Source organism: Vipera berus (assembly GCF_964194415.1).
Source record: "Vipera berus genome assembly, chromosome: 3".
Taxonomy (NCBI): Eukaryota; Metazoa; Chordata; class Lepidosauria; order Squamata; family Viperidae; genus Vipera; species Vipera berus.
The window spans coordinates 175,925,225-175,936,228 of record NC_138204.1 but is presented as its reverse complement, the minus strand read 5'-3'; the positions used below and the strand labels follow the sequence as shown (position 1 = coordinate 175,936,228).

General features: G+C 35.1%; 1 protein-coding gene across 1 annotated transcript in view; it reads left to right on the top strand.

The window, feature by feature from the left end:
- Window positions 1–4,666: 4,666 nt before the first annotated feature.
- The window catches only part of ST18 (ST18 C2H2C-type zinc finger transcription factor), a gene marked incomplete at its 3' end in the record, with an annotated part of 117,311 nt that continues 110,973 nt past the window's right edge, over window positions 4,667–11,004 (top strand). Inside the window, exon 1 of the mRNA XM_081324677.1 lies at window positions 4,667–4,768. The remainder of the gene's footprint in view (window positions 4,769–11,004) is intronic.

Here is an 11,004-nt window from a genome sequence, read left to right as displayed (position 1 = left end):
AGGCTCAGGCTGAACCCCTCCAAGACCGAGTGGCTGTGGATATCGGCATCTCGTACTGTCCAACAGGTTCCATCTCTTCTTATGGGGGGGAGCTATTGCCCCCCTCAGAAAGGGCCCACAACTTGGGTGTCCTCCTGGATTCACGGCTTAATTTGGAAGATCATCTAACTGCTGTGACCAAGGGGGCTTTTGCACAGGTTTGCCTAGTACGCCAGTTGCGCCCCTTTTTGGACTGAGATGCCCTATGCACAGTCACCCATGCCTTTGTCACCTCTTGCCTGGATTACTGCAATGCTCTCTACATGGGGCTGCCCTTGAAGTGCGCCCGGAGGCTTCAACTGGTGCAAAATGCGGCCGCGTGGGTGCTTATGGGAGTATCTCGATACTCCCATGTTACCCCACTCCTGCGCAAGCTGCATTGGCTTCCGGTTGCCCTCCGGGTGTGATTCAAGGTGCTGATAATCACCTTTAAAGCCCTACATGGCTTAGGCCCAGGGTACTTGCGAGACCACCTGCTGCCAATGTCAACTTCCCATCGCCTGGTTCGCTCCCACAGAGTCGGCCTCCTCAGGGTGCTGTCGGCCAGGCAATGCTGGCTGGCGACCCCCAGGGGGAGAGCCTTCTCTGTGGGTGCACCGACCCTCTGGAACAAACTGGCCCCGGAGCTGCGGATGGCCCCTGACCTTCGGTCCTTCCTCCATGACCTAAAGACCTGGTTATTCCAACAAGCGGGCCTGGACTGATCATGGTTTTTAAATTTGGTTTTTTATTGGTTTAAATTGTTCTTATTTCTTATATTGTTTAATCCTCTTTTAATTTTTGTATTTATAACTTTTAACTTTTTATTGTTGTGAGCCGCCCTGAGTCCTCAGGGAGAAGGGCGGCATATAAATTTAATAAACCTAAACCTAGAGTACTTTGAACATCCCTATTACAACACTATTGTATTTGTTCACCTACACACTAATAAATTCTATATATTAAAACTATACACCAAAATATATATCCACCAAAAATTACTAAAATACAACAGAACAAGATATTAGTGAAAATAAGACTCATTACTTCTTTACTCAGTTTTGCCTTATTTTCATTGTAGTAGCACAAAAAATTGGCTACTCTACAAGTAATGGCAGGATTTAAGTCCTGGAAAACATGGTTCATGTAAAACTTGTCTGGTCTCCCTAGGAAACTATCTATTATGGGGTGGATGCATATTGATCTAATACCCCTATACAGTGCTTTAAAAAAAAAGGTGCCAGAACTCACACACATCATACAGGCTACCTTGCCTACCCTACAAGGTTTACCTTTGTAGTTGGAAAAAAAAAACCCTTCAATTTTTAGTGTATCTAAAAGACTAGGATTTTGTTCAAGTAAGTTAATACTATTAATGTTACCATGCACTGAGTGGCTTTAAATTACAAGAAGGCATTTTATTAATCTCTTGGGACATTTACCACTGGCATACCCATTTAGTTTAATGAGTGGAAATGTCAGCTTTCTATGTGGAATGAAATTGGCCCAATAAAAAAAAAATGGTTGCTTGTAAAAGATTGAATTGTTTTTAAGAAGTTGTCAAACAAGGTGGGAAAATTTACATTTGGAGTTTAATATGGATATTGACCTGAAACAAATTAAAGTTGAAACTTTGTCAGTGAACAGATGACTTTTAATTTACCTTTAAGTTGTATCCAATTTAATAAATAGATCTGATTAAACCTCACACTGTAGATCTACCTTTACATCTGATGTAATTAATATATATTGTTAACAATAATAATACCTCCAAGTCAGAAGACATTGGCTTTATTCTTATTCTTCCTCTCTGCAGTTTGAATATAAAGTATAAAAGACTAAAATGTGATTTTCATAGACATCCTAGCCTTTTAACTACCCAAGGGACTGAAACAGCAAAGTTTCACTGTCGGGCAAGCTTTCACACTTCGCCTCTTTTTAACCTCACACACACTCACCCTCTGTAAGGGAAGGCAAAAGGCTCACTCACCCTCTTGTGAAAGATGGCCTCCATGTTTATGTGTCTCCCACCGCCTCCATTGGCTTCCACACCACATGGTCCAAACCAGCCAATCAAGCCACGCTCTGCGTGTGGTGCTCCGGCACCTCATGGCTCCTCCTAGAGAAGGCAAACAGCGCTGGAAGGGACCATACCACCAGTGGGGCATTTTCAAAAACAAACAAGGATAGGAAGGGAAACAATAGGAAAAGAATGCAACTCTGGAAAATCCGTCAAAAAAAGGTGCCGGAACTCCATTCAAGTGCATTCTATGACAAAAAAAGCCCTGCCCCTATAGTATTTGTAGTGTAATAAAACATATGAGATGTTTTCAACTTCCTTGTTGCCAAATGTACGTGTTCATTCTGCTATGACGATTTTGTTATACTAGCCTTGCTGATATAGTGCTTAAATCTACCTCTAAAAATACTATTTAATCTTAGGGAAGGTTAGATCTTTCAGATATCGTGCTGATTCCAATATATACCATCTTATCCCTTTTTCTACTATGTAGAGGTATCCTATTTACTTCTACAGTAACTGGAACTCCATATCTCTTATTCTATTGAAAGCCAATTGTTTGACTCGATCATAGCCTAATGAGATTAAAAACAATGGAGAAAGCCCATACAATGCCAGCTTATGTTTCCAGGGAGAATAGAAGTTATTTATCAGAACTATGGAGAGAAGACCAGCTGGAAAAAATTGAATTTTCAGCCAGAAGGTTATCATCATCTTCCAGGCCCTATCATGTATTTGAGGTGCTCCCAGTTTTTAACTCAAATTTGTATGTAAGTCAGAACTTGTATTTAAAAACAGACTGTCTGTAGCAGACAGTGTTGTGCTTCAAGCTGACGAACTATTGAATGGTCTTGGGAACTGCTGAAAACTGTTGGAAAAAGGCTGTATATTAAAAGTGTGTAGCTTCAGCAGTTCCTGAAAGCACTGAATGGCTTCAGCAGTTTGTCAGCTTAAGGAAGGACAACACCGTCTGTCATTTTTAGTAATAGGCAGCCAGTTCATATCTAAAGTTTATTCTTAAGTCAAACATTCTTAGCCTAGGGTCTTTGTGTAAAATAAGAGTGACTGGCCCAAACTCACTTAGATCATGCCATCAGTGGCCAAGGAAAGATTACACCCTGATTCTCCCTGCTTCTAGACTAGCACCTTAACCAGCATTATATATACCTTTTTCTTCTTATATCTTACACTTCTTCCTTGCTTAAATTATACAGATGTCAGGGTAAGAATTAAACCCTTTCAGCTCATTCAGCTGGAGGAAACCATTAGCAAATCTATTGTGTTTTCTAGGTTTATATCATATAGTGATTGACTTATAAGTCTCCCGTATTTAAGGATATTCAATATTATAGTAATAATAATGACATTTCCATAATACTTTCCAAGTATATTACCAGGAAGTATATATACTATATTAGAAATGTAAGTCCTTGAAGAACAGTTGGTTTTCAGTTGCACTGTAGATACATGTTTTTGAAACAAAGCTTTACAGTAGAATAAATCTACGACTCTGGTTTTGTTTTCATTATATTTTTAGCTTATCCCTTTGTTGGAGAAAACACAGGAGATCTATTACTTTCATATATTTATATTTCCACAAATAATAACAAATCAAGTAATACTGCAATGCAAACTACTTGTTTTACTTCCACCATGAGATCATATGCAAAAAATATAAGGGATGAAACAAGCATCATGGCATAAAAACACATGGTTTGCAAAAGCTTTATTTGATGTGGATGCCCGTATTTGTTTACTGAAGATAACTTTTTATGATATGGCACATGATATGGCCTGAGAACACGTAACATCTCCCAGATTTGTACTCTGTTGAATTTTCTTATCTTTAGCTCACATTGTCTATATTATGTGAAATTTTCTATGACTTAAGTGAAACTACAAATCTCCAAATAAATTTGTCATATATATATATATATATATATCCCACCTCAAGTACAAAATCCAAAAGTTAGATGTATTCTTTTATTTGGCTAGAGCAGTTAATTTAGCCATTCACGTTAGTTCCATAAGTTCTTCTAGCCATTCATCCATTGTGGAAATTAGAATATCTTTCAATTTTTGTGCATAAAGCATTCAGCAGGATCCAAGCTGGGTCGGTCACTGGGAACAGGGGTTTTCTCTTCTGAACTTTTGGACTCATGCTGGAGGCCCCATCCTCAGGGAACTTCTCTCTAGCCATAAAGCGTTCTTGCTGCCATCAATATACATAGCAACAAGGTTCCAGATTTTTCCTCCCCAAATTCTTTGTTCATTAAGCCTAAAAGAAAAGTCTCTGCCTTAATTTTATATTCACTTTAAAAGTCTTCTGTAGTAAAATATGAATCTTACCCCAGTATTTCTTTGCTTTATCACAAATTCACCAAAATGGTCAAAAGTTAATTCTTTGACAATTTTGTGGGGTATTAAATGCCAACAGTACATCACTTTATAAACATTTTCTTTACTGTAAATTTTCAACCTTTCATCCACATGTTTTCCCGTTGTTCAAGCTTTATATTATACTCCAAAATTCTTTGGCCATTGAATCATGCAATGCTTCACATATTCATTGTCCAAATTCAATTTCAGTAACAATTTGTAAACCTTGCATTCTTTCTTACAGAGAATGAATTTTGGGATTATCTGTTAAGTCAGACAAGACATTTTGGTCCAAGAGACGGATTTGGTCATTTGGAATTTGCACATAATTTTACTCCGAAGCAAACAAAGGTGGGATAATGTTTTTGGTGTTTAGTTTTGACTGGAAAGTATGTTATTTGTCAAACTTGTTTCATTTGGACATTTTGTTTGGATTTTAAAACTTTTGATTTATTTAGATAATGTGATTAGTTAATTCCTAAAGCATCTTTTAAACAATGGAATGGTGCTTTTATTTCTTTTCTTTTCAGATGAGGCAAGCAGCAATGATAATTTTACATATACCTGTATGCCTTCGTATTAAAAATAAATATTTTCACATAAATAGATATTGTGGAAAACATTCATTACCCATTGTACATTGAAGCTTTTATTCTTTAAGACCAAAATTTCTTTTATTCTGTTTATACCATTGTATTAACAACCAGTTTTCTTTCTTTTTGAAATTTTGTGGTTGTAATGAATTATCCAGAAAATTGATATCCTTATGAAAGAAATCCCAAAAATATTTTTTTTACAAAAATTGTTTTTTTTACTATTTAGCATAAGATTTGTGTGTCTTTATTCTGAAAATATAAAGTTGGCATCTGCCCCCCCATACCCCCATTTCATAAAGCTGTGACTTTACCCTCTGATGCCTTGGTAAAGCAGACTAATAGAAATCCTTGGCACACATGAGTTACCTAAGGGAATAATAGAACTATTTGCTGTAATCGTTTGGCAAAAGGACATAAACATATGGCTTTGGTTTATATTCAGTCCTGCCAGTTGTGCAAAGTTGCGTGGATGAGGTATACAACAGCAGTGACAACTCCAAAATCAGAAGTGAGAATCAAAATAAATCATCCTCATTAAAGAACCATCCAAGCTTGTCTCTGGTATAACATGTATTCCACTGTTAACCCAGTTTTGAATTTTAGATCCCTTTTCAAAAATAGACATACTATTTTATCATGCTATCATAGAAAGGATTACATGGTGCATAGTCTCAAATTAAAACTCTTTCTGATTTAGGTTTAGTATTTAAACTTGTTTATTCTAGTTTTTGAAGAACAGGAATATTGGTACAGTAGTCAGATTCATATCATTTATTTTTCATTTTGAGGATGCAACAGCATTAATGATAATATGAATAATACTGTATGGAAAAGAATCTTTCAAAGTCCTGAAAGCTATAAAGCATCAGAGAAAATACTCTAATTACAGCTTTGATGCTGTTGATGTACAGCTGATTTTTTTTAAAAAATAAATATAGATAATTTTCCAAAGTAACATTCTATATTGACATTTTATTTTCTTTTATTATTAATAAGAATCAGCTAATATCTCATAATGTGATATTGTTCTTTCCTTAACCTCAAAAGTATTATCCACATTTTAATTCTATAACATGATGTGTATGTGTGTAAAATATGAAATTTAATATTCATCCAATTTTAATTAGTTTAATTAGTTGAAGAGTTCTTATAAAAGGTATTTAATCAGCTTTATTCTTTTATGCTGGTAATAATTTTCTTTCAATCTACATTTTATAAAGCATAATGAAATAGACATTTTGGTTGCCAATAGTAGTGGGCAAATTTATTCACAACCTAGAAAGCTCCTAGGAATTTGTTTTATACCAAGTTACAATGTGATCTTTGTGTGGACATGGACTTATTATTGTAATGTTAGTATTTTCTGCCACAAACATAATCTAGGACCTTTGCCTCTTTTGAGATAGCTATTCATCAATCTGATTTTTTTTTCCTTTCCAAGTCTAAATGTACACCAGATTATCAACTTTCATATAGTAAGGCAACAGGCATATCTATAATATCAAGTGAAAACTTCTATGGGAAGAAGAAGAAGAAAAAAAATCAATGGAGGGATTGTGATCAGATATTTATTATCTTGCTTCAACAGTTTTATTTAGTTTCATATTTTTAGGTTACACAGAAGAGTAAGTTGCATTGTTCCTAAATAATTCTTATCTGCTCCAATCAGTTAAGTCACATTATTCATCACACAGAAAATTGCTTGTATAATCTCAAATCCATTCAAACACAAGATTTTTTTAAACAAATTGGAGTGCATATGTGAATGATGGTAAAACTAGATGATATATTAAATTCAAGATATTTAAGCAGCTGCAGTCACCCTATCCAAATCAGGATTTTACACAAAGTTGTTTTTTGCCTTGGAGGAAAAATTACAAGTAACATTTTTATTCCCAGATCCAGATGCATTTATGCTAAAGATGGTAGAGTGAAAGATTAAAACCATTATATTCAGGCAAGACACCCACCCACCCACCCACAAACAAGGACATACCCTGTGTTTCAGATCTGGAGAAAAAGAACAGAATCAGCAACTATCTCTTTTATTTTACTGTTGTTCTCTTTTTCAAAAATGTAATCTAATCACACAAGGAAATATTATGAAATATAGTTAAGCAACTTTCAGACTGCCTCATCTTTAATTGGAAGCTTCAGAGGGTAAATGGCCCCTACTTTTAACTTTATTTAATTCTCCTAGAAATATTTTGGAAGACAAAGCATTCTGCTACTCATAATACTCACCTAATAACCACAATTGGTACAGTGGTGGGATTCAAATATGTGAACAACCGGTTCTCTATCTGGATGCCACTTCCGGAAGTCCATTCTGGCTCTGGGCAACAAAAAAAATTAGCTACTAGTTCTGCCGAAGTGGTGCGAACTGGCTGAATCCCACCACTGAATTGGTACCTGGAACTCCCTAGCTAAAATGACAGTCATTAAGTAAAATTTATTGTATCTGTGCCTGAATTGTGACGTCAGTTCCATTGCAATAATTAAGCTTATCATCCAAATCATTAAGTGTGACATCAGGTGATTACAACTTGCAATTTACTATAGGATTTCCCATTGACTTTCCTTTTTAGAAGCTGGCAGGGAATGTCACAAATGGCCACAAATGGTGATCACATGACCACAGGATGCTGTAACCATTATAAATGCATGCTGGTTGTCAAGCACCCAAAGAGTGATCACATGACTGTGGGGACATTGCAATCATTGTAATTTTGAAAAGCAGTCATAAGTGTACATTCTCAGGGCTGTTATAATTTTGAATGGTGACTAAACAGAATAGCTATTAACTGAGGACCACTTGTAAGTTGTAACTATTTAAGATCCTGGGCTGATCCATACTTAGTAATGTTTAGATTAGACCTGCTTCAATCAATGAGACATTTATCGTGATCGTTCAACTCAATATACTGATTTTAGATCAAATGACTTAGTTTTCCAGATGATAATTTCTAAATTGTCCCAGATGATTTATGAGAATGCAGCAGATCCTTCCTAGACAGACAATAAGCTGAAAAACTAATGGTATGTGTTTCATATCTATGTGGTTTCTGTTATTTGGTTCCAACCGACCTATATATTTATATAAATTATTAAAGATGTCACAATTATCCAAAGCTTTAAAATAGCTACATGTGAACTAAAGACAGGGTGAATTTTGGTCCAAGTACAGGTTAATAAAGAAAAAACACCCCTGAGAAATCCAATACCATGGCTATATGTTACATGGCTCCTACTCTTTGGAAGATCTTGCCCCCCCCACCCAAAATGAGATCTGCTCCCATCCTCCTGACTTTTTGTAAGGTCTGAAGGCCTGGTTCTGCCAGTTGGTTTCAGGCTCCAATGGGTGAGTATCATGTTGGAGATGGTTGATGAACCAATTGCAGACCCCATCTCACCTTCTGCACACACTGTTCCCCTCCCCCCGTATTTTTACCATCATTTTAATTGTAATTTATATTTTACTTTATTAAATTTTATTTTGTTATGTTTTATTTATATTTTTGTGTGTATGTTTCATCTGTATATACATATACATACACACATACCTGTATAGCTTTATTGCTTTTAACTTTATATGCCTCCCAGAGTCGCCTTAGGGTTTCAATCATAATCTTCATTTTCATTTTATAAAAGCAACCGATTTAATTTGAGAACATGATATAGGGCAGGAAACAGTCTGAACTCCTTTGCTTTTAGGCATGGAGAACAAAACATTCAGCTGATGCTTGCAATTTCTACTTTTTTGTGAATGTCTAATTTTTATAAGACTGGATTGTCATTACAAGATGGGAAAAAGTTTGGAGGTTCACCTTTGCTGCATATATGTATTGCTATATGTACTTCTTTAAAATGCATATTACAAACTGAAATCTAAACAACAGCTCAATTGTGCAGATTGCTTAGATTTGTGTTTTGATTATGCAGGTTGAAACTGGAGACAATTAAAAAAAAATCAGGCAACTGTTTCAGGTTTAAAAGTTGGATAATTAAATTCAGTGGTACCAAAATTATGTATACTTAATTCTGTTAAGTTAAACTGAGTTTAGTATTGAAGTTTTAAATGGATATGTCAAAAGCTATTTGCAAACAATAACGTGAGTGTTTATGTCTGCTCATATACTCACATATATACATAGGGATACACTTAGTGTCTATTATGAAAATATTGGTTACTTTACAGAATTTATGAGGGATTTGCTTTGCTATATACTTTTTCCTTAAATTGCATATGATCTCATTGCATTTTACTCCAAAATATTACAAAATGTTGCTCCCAGAAACTAAGGGCAAGGCATAATATTTTCATTTTAAGATCACATAAAACACTGCCTGTCACTAGTGAATATAAAAGCTCTTTGAAGGCGTTATTAAAATGAAAATCATTAGTCAAATGAACTCTAATGCTCTATTGTGTGAACACATACTTAAAGGAACTCTTGATTAAATCACATATTTTATGTCTGTGGGTGAAATACACATCCCAATAAGTATACTTAAGATGGCAGCTTTTAGTAGGATATTGGGAATTACAACGTAAACTATACATAAAAGTAATATATAAGCAATAGTGCTTCTTATCTTTTAAGCCTAACAAAATTCATTCCTCCCAGTTTTCTTTTCAAATTTCAAGTTGCTATTTTTAATGATCTGAATTTTTTTAAAAAAACAACATATAAAATCATGCTATTAAATTTAAAATATATGCTTATCTGTTTTTTAACTTGTGGCTCGCATGATATAGTTCAACTTATTTCGGCCCTGCTTTTTTTTTCCTGCAATTTTTAAAATGCAGTTCAAAAGAATGCAGATTCAAACTATTACATATTGAACAAAGTTTGGTCAAAGAAGTTGGAACTTTTGCTTCTTTATGATACATTATTGTTTCATTTTGTTGACCCCAACCCATTAGCCTTTTGTAACATATCAAGAACCTGGCTGTTCTTTTAGGCATTTAGGTTGGATAGTTAGGTGAGCTATGCTGGTTTATTTTTACTTTTTATTTTAATCCCATTTATATATCCCGCCCTTTTATGAGTTGGGATTATTTTTGTGATCTTGGGTGTTACAGTTTACTAAATTGTTCCTAACCTTTCTATGCCTTGTTCATTCTTCTTATCACCAAGCTGTTTCTTTTCAAACTTTTTAAACATCCATACATCCAACCTATACATGTTTCTCTTACTGTTATGGAAGACTATTTTAGAAATGTTCATAATAATAATAATAATAATAATAATAATAATAATAATAATAATAATAATAATAATAATAATAATAATAATAATAATAATAATAATAATAATAATAATAATAATAATAATAATAATAATAATAATAATAATAAAGTTGGAAGGGACCTTGGAGGTCATCTAGTCCAACCCCCTGCTCAGGCAGGAAACCCTATACCATTTCAGACAAATGGCTGTCCAGTCTCTTCTTAAAAACCTCCAGTGTTGCAGCATTCACCACCTCTGGAGGCAGGTTGTTCCACTGGTTAATTGTTCTAACTGTCAGGAAGTTTGTCCTTATTTCTAGGTTGCTTCTCTCCTTGACTAGTTTCCATCCGTTGCTTCTTGTCCTGCTTTCAGGTGCTTTGGAGAATAGCTTGACTCCCTCTTCTTTGTGGTAGCCCCTGAGATATTGGAACACTGCTATCATGTCACCCCTCACCCTTCTCTTCATTAAACTACACATACCCAATTCCAGCAACCGTTCCCTATATGTTTTAGCCTCCAGCCCCCTAATCATCTTTGTTGCTCTTCTCTGTACCCTTTCTAGAGTCTCGACATCTTTTTTACATCGTGGTGACCAAAACTGGATGCAGTATTCCAGGTGTGGCCTTACCAAAGCATTGTAAAGTGGTATTAGTACTTCACTTGATCTTGATTCTATCCCTCTGTTAATGCAGCCTAGCACTGTGTTGGCTTTTTTGGCAGCTGCAGCACACTGCTGGCTCATATTGAAGTGATTGTC